The 5,793-nt window shown below is 40.3% G+C and overlaps 1 long non-coding RNA gene across 1 annotated transcript; it reads right to left on the bottom strand.

Moving 5' to 3' along the window:
* Positions 1-4,047: 4,047 nt before the first annotated feature.
* LOC144772127 (uncharacterized) lies at positions 4,048-5,343 on the bottom strand. The gene is made up of 4 exons (XR_013599658.1): positions 5,225-5,343; positions 4,428-4,526; positions 4,223-4,327; positions 4,048-4,139 (listed from the first exon to the last, which is right to left on the bottom strand). It is a non-coding gene; the product is annotated as an uncharacterized LOC144772127 (long non-coding RNA).
* Positions 5,344-5,793: the final 450 nt, after the last annotated feature.

Below are 5,793 nucleotides of genomic sequence, written 5' to 3'. Positions count from 1 at the left end.
ATTGTGTGGAGGGGAGTAGAGGGAAACTGGCATTGAGTTGCTGGAGAGGCATTGTGTTGAGTGGAGTGAATTGGTGGGGCATGGAGTGGAGTAAATTGGTGGGGCATGGAGTGGAATTGTGTGGGGTAAAGTGACATGGAGTGGAGTGGATTTGTGTGTCAATTAGTGGCATTGTATGGAGTTGAGTAGCTTGGTATTGTGTGTCATGGATTGTGTGGGGTGGAGTGTAATTGTGGCATGCAGTGCAATGGAATTGCGCAGCATTGTGTGCTGATGAGTTGAGGGCAATTGTGTGGCAACGTGTGGAGTGGAATTGTGTGGCATGAATTGGAATTTTGTGGAATTGTGTGGCACTGTGTTTTAGTGGAGTGGACTTGTGTGGCACTGTGTGTAGTGTAGTGTAGTGGAATTGTGTGCAGTGGATTGGAATTGTGTGGCTTTGTGTGAAGTTTTGTTGAGTGGAAATTGTGCCATTGTGTGGCGTGGAGTGGATAAGATTTGGGTGGCAGGTAGTGAAGTGGGATACTGTGGTGTGGAGTGAAATTTTGTGGCTTTGGATAGTGTAGATAGGAAATATGTGGCATTATGTGAAATAGAGTGGAATTGTGTGGCTTTGTGTGGAGTGAAGTGGAATTCTGTGTCACTCTATTGAATCAACGGAAATTGCATGGCCCTGTGTTGCGTGTAACAACATTTTGTGGTATTTTGTGTTCTAGTGCAGTTGGGTGGAATTGTGTAGCTTTGTTTGGAGTTGGGTGAAGTGGGATTGTGTGCCACTATGTGGTGTAGAGTGGAATTGTGTGGCGTGGAGTAGGGCGGAATTATGTGTAGAGGTATTGCGTGACATGTATTGGAGTGGCATTCTGTGGCATGGAGTGGACTGGTGCAGAGTGGCAATACGTGGCATTGGGTAGTGTGAAGTGGCATGGAGTGGAATTGTGTGGAATGGAGTTGAACCGGGTGGCATTGTGTGCCATGGAGTAGAATTGTGTGGCACTCCGGAGTGGAGAAAAGTGGAATTGTGTGGCATGAAGTGGGGGTGGATTGGAATTTAGTGGTATGGAGTGGAGTGACACTATTTTGCATTGTGATGGAGTTTAATTTTGTGGAACAAAGTGGAATTGTGTGTCATTTGGTGGCTCAGAGTGGAGTGGAACTGAGTGGCATGGAGTGGAATTGTGTGGCGTGGAGTGGAATTGTATGACATTGTGTGGCATGGAATGAACTGGAATTGTGTGGAGTGAAATTGTTTGATAATAAGTAGTGTGGATGGCACTATATGGCATTGTGTGGCGTGGGGTGTAGTGGAGTGAAATTGTGTGGCATTGTGTTTACTTGTGTAGAGTGGAGTTTGGATGGAAATGAGTGGCATTGTGTGGAATAGAGTAGAGTAGAATTGTGCGGCACTGTGGTGCATAGAGTGGAGTGGAATTGTGTATTGTTGTGGAGTTGAGTGGAATTGTGGGCCTGATTCACATAGGTAAACTTACATTTTTGTGTAAATTTACGTTTATTTTTTAAGTCAGAAAACTGAAACTGAAACTGTTTATGTGAGGAGTTCTCCACCCCGATTGTGGAGCCTCTGTATTCGTAAACTTATTATTAAAATGGAGTTTGTGATTCCCAAAATAAATGTAAGTTTCCATAAAAGTGTAAGTTTACCTTTGTGAATCAGACCCGGTGTATCGTGGATTTGAATGGAATTGTGTGACATTGTCGGGGAGTTAGGTGGTGGAATGGAGTGGAATTATGTGTAGTGGAGTGCAGAGAAGTGAAATTGCTAGCATTGTGTGGAGTGGATTAAGCTTGTGTATGTGGAGTGGAATTGTGTGGAATAGAGTAGAGTGGAATTGTGTGGCGTGGAGTGGGATGGAGTGGAATTGTATTTGCATTGTGTGGTTTGGAGTGGAGGGTAGTGGAGTGGAATTGTGAAGCACTGTATGGAGTAGAGTGGAATTGTATATCATTCTGTAGTGCAGACTGGAGGGACGTGGAATTATATAGCACTGTGTGACATGGAGTGGAGTGGAATTGTGTTTAGTTGCGTGGAATGGAGAGGAGGTTGGATACATTTGAGTAGTACTGTTTTGCTAGGTGAGGAATTTGGTGGAATTGAGTAGAGTGGCACTGTGTTGCTTTGAGTTTACTGGAAATGTCTGGCATTGTTTGAAGTGAAATACAGTAGAGTTGTGTTGAATTGTGTCTTGTGATGGAGTTGAGTGGAATTGTGGACCTGATTCACAAAGGTAAAATTTAACTTTTGTTGTGTAAGTTTACATTTATTTTGGAATATGTTGTGTCCTTAGTGGAAAGACACCAGGAGCCAGGTTGTATATTCAAGACTTGTTTATTCCGTCTTCAGATGTAGGTTACAACAATGATGACTCCAGCCAGCCTAGTGTGGTACCAGCCCCACCAGGAGCAGCCTCCCTAGCTGCTCAGCCCATCTCCAACTGCCACATTCACCCCACTCAGTCACCCAGGCATTCCACGCATCACAGGCACACCAACATTCTAATACCAAGACACACTCAGGCTGAGCAGCTAGAGGCAGCAGGGCTAGAGTACATATTAAACTAATATGTAGAATACAACATTATCCCTTTTTCCTTAAACAAAAACAAAAGGAAACTAAAGGACAATGTCCAATTGGATTAGTACAACAAATCACAATGATGCAGCAAATGGACAAAGCATCAAATAAGATGGAATCAATAAAGCAGGAGAAAATCAATAAAAATGCAAATCTCAAATCTCTAGGATGCAGCAATGAAAACAAAACATCGCAAGAGAAATACATTCTGTGAAGGGAGAATGGTTAAGAAGCAATAAAGAACAAGGGTACTCCCAAATACAGTTTTAGGTCCAGAGGGGGGAGAAATAAACAAGAAATACACAAAAATACCTCTAGTCTGACCTATATATTTGACTAATTCGATTAAATCACAAAATATTTCAAAGCGGATGCAGTATATGGAAGAAAACTTTTATTTTATTTAAACATATTATTTTTTACTTTTCCATTTCCTTCTTTTTTCTCATGTCTAATACATGTTCATTTTTGTATAAAAAGGGATTTTTTCAACATTTCATATAAATAAATCTACATGACATACTCGTATTAGTGCAAAGATTCTTTTTTAGACAAGACCCCCATAACGTCACCATAAATTCATACCATTCATTCCATCATGCACTCTACATCACTCATTCTACAGCTTCTGAAATTACACTACTAACAATAAAGACAAAAAATTGTAATAGACATACAACACATCAACTGCTGAGAAACCCCTATAAATTATGCAGGACCAAGTATTCACAGTTTCTTATTCATGATGTTATACATTTTTCAATCTCTTTGTTTCTTTTCTCCTCTTTTTCCTTTTTTTGGGTTATATCTCTCTGTGTGGGGGTCTCAGATGCGTACTGCCTACGTACGTTTTGGTGATTACTATCATTTGGTTCACCTTCTTCAGGGCCAACATACAACTACACAAAGGACAAATATGTGCACTCTAATGTTAAAAACAAAAGGGGTTCTTTTGTATCTGAAATAGGAACAAAATTAACTCAAAATGTGTTGCAATCCTTATAGTGCATCCTTATAACTTTTCATTTAACACTTTTTATAAATTTCTAATGCTATAGTTTGGTGTTGAGGCTCAGGCCGTAAGGCCCATGCTGTAACTATCTTAATACATGCGGTGGCAGAACATGAATCACCTTATTACCCACAGTTTTTAATAAGTAGAGAACTACACAGAAAAAATTAAGAAGAAAAAGTCAAGACGAAGACATTTTTATACGACAGGCTGTTCAGTCCTAAGATAGAGGAGCAGAAGAAGGAAATTATATACTCAGCCCATGTCTAAAGATGAACATAGAAGTTTTAGTAAGTGAGAAATCTGAAAGGAATAGTGAGTCAAAGTTTTTAGTCCTGAGGTGGAGGAGCAAGAGAGAGATTGGAGATATTATGTTCTCAACTTGTTTCTAAGAGATAGAATAGAGATTAAGTGTGTTAGTCCTATCATCTTATGATGGAGTACTAGGTAAATACCTTTTTCTGTCAGGACAAAGTATATCTTTGTCGATCTTAGAAGCAGTCAGATTTTTGCAAGATGGCAATAATCCATATCCTGTGGATACAATATATTAGCAGACGTGAGATGATGTCCTCACTGGAGACAGTAAAGCGGTGTCAGTCATGCAAGAGTATTACCTGCGTAAGATGGATCCTATAGTCTAGGGACTCTGATGCTGAGGTAACTTTTTGACTGTAACTTTCCTGTACTTCGTGGTTAAGGTCCGCTCCGTGTGTATATATCTGTGGGGAGGATGACATATGAGGAATTGGTATATATTTTAACGTGGTTATATAAAGGTCTGTCTAATACTTAGCATAGCTATTTGTTAAGTAGTCTTACCTATTTCTGGGAGTTTTTAAACCATCAAAATCTGGAGGTGCTCATAACCATTCCTCTTTTTTTTCACTGCATATAAACTTCCACGTCAGGCAAAATGACCTATAGTAACAAACCAGAAATGCCATCTGTCTTTGTCCATAGTATAAGTTGATCATACAGTGGAACTCAATTTATTTTTTGCCATGTGAATCGATGTTTTGCGTAACAGACACACCAGAGATTCAATCCACATGGTTTATAATCCTAGCTGTTTTACCGAAGTTGTATGTCATAACACAACCTTTCAAATAGTTTTTAGTCAATCCTTCATCGTGCCTACTTACTTAATACTAGGCAATATCTAATTTATAAGCCATTATAGGTATTAGGGGGACTCATGCTCCTTATTAGATAGTGATTTGCGCTAACGCGCTCTTATCCTTTCACAGTACTAAGATATGTTGTCTCGCAAATAGCTACAATGGCTAGCAGTAGCTGGGACCGTGGGTTAAATGATTACAATGGACTTATACACGCACATTAACATAGCTGCAGCACATAGATTAGCTGTTCGGCTAACATTTATCTACATGTGCTCACAACTTTGATGTCGAGGAAACAGACTAGATATTCTGTCTTCCTACGTTACCGCACATGCATTTTAGTTGCGTGCCACAAATAGCAGCGCGTCTGGTAAGAGGCATCCAGCTTACCAGACTGCTGCAACCAAAGACGGCACTTGGTGGGCTTTAAAAACGAGGAAGCAAACTAGATACTCTGTCTTTCTATGTTATCGCACTTGGATTTTAAATGCATACCTGGTTCAAAGTAGCGGCGCATCTGGGAAATGGCATCCGACTTTCTAAACTGCTGCAACCAAAGACGGCGCTTGGTGGGCTTCATTTATAAGTACCCCGCCCAAACAGCGTAGTTGTCCAGGTTCTAGCAATTAACTTCTCTTCGGTAACGTTTTAGCAGCCACATAATAGTAGGACTATTAGGGACGACCTGCTCAGGATAGTGGTAGACATCGAGATGGGACTTTTCAAGTCGACTGTTTCTCTGATCTTAAGATGGCGCCTTAATACGGACTACCTAAGTATAGGTCGCCGTGCACAGTTAGAGATACGATACTTGCCTATTGTTATATTGTACCATATGATAAAACAAACAAACTACTAGATCTAGCTCTATTTATCTCTAAGATAATTGCTGATGTTCTGCCGTATTGGTGTGAATCGTGCAAGATGGAAAGAAGGTATAAATATATCCTATCTTGACCACTCTAATCTAAGTTTCACAGATGAAAAAAAAACAGGGGTACATTAACACTATGACATTTCCTCTCTTGTAATAACACGTAAGGAAGGTGTACCTCCGTGGACAA

This window comes from Lissotriton helveticus, chromosome 8, assembly GCF_964261635.1.
Source record: "Lissotriton helveticus chromosome 8, aLisHel1.1, whole genome shotgun sequence".
Lineage (NCBI taxonomy): Eukaryota > Metazoa > Chordata > Amphibia > Caudata > Salamandridae > Lissotriton > Lissotriton helveticus.
This window is presented reverse-complemented; position numbering and strand designations above follow the sequence as displayed.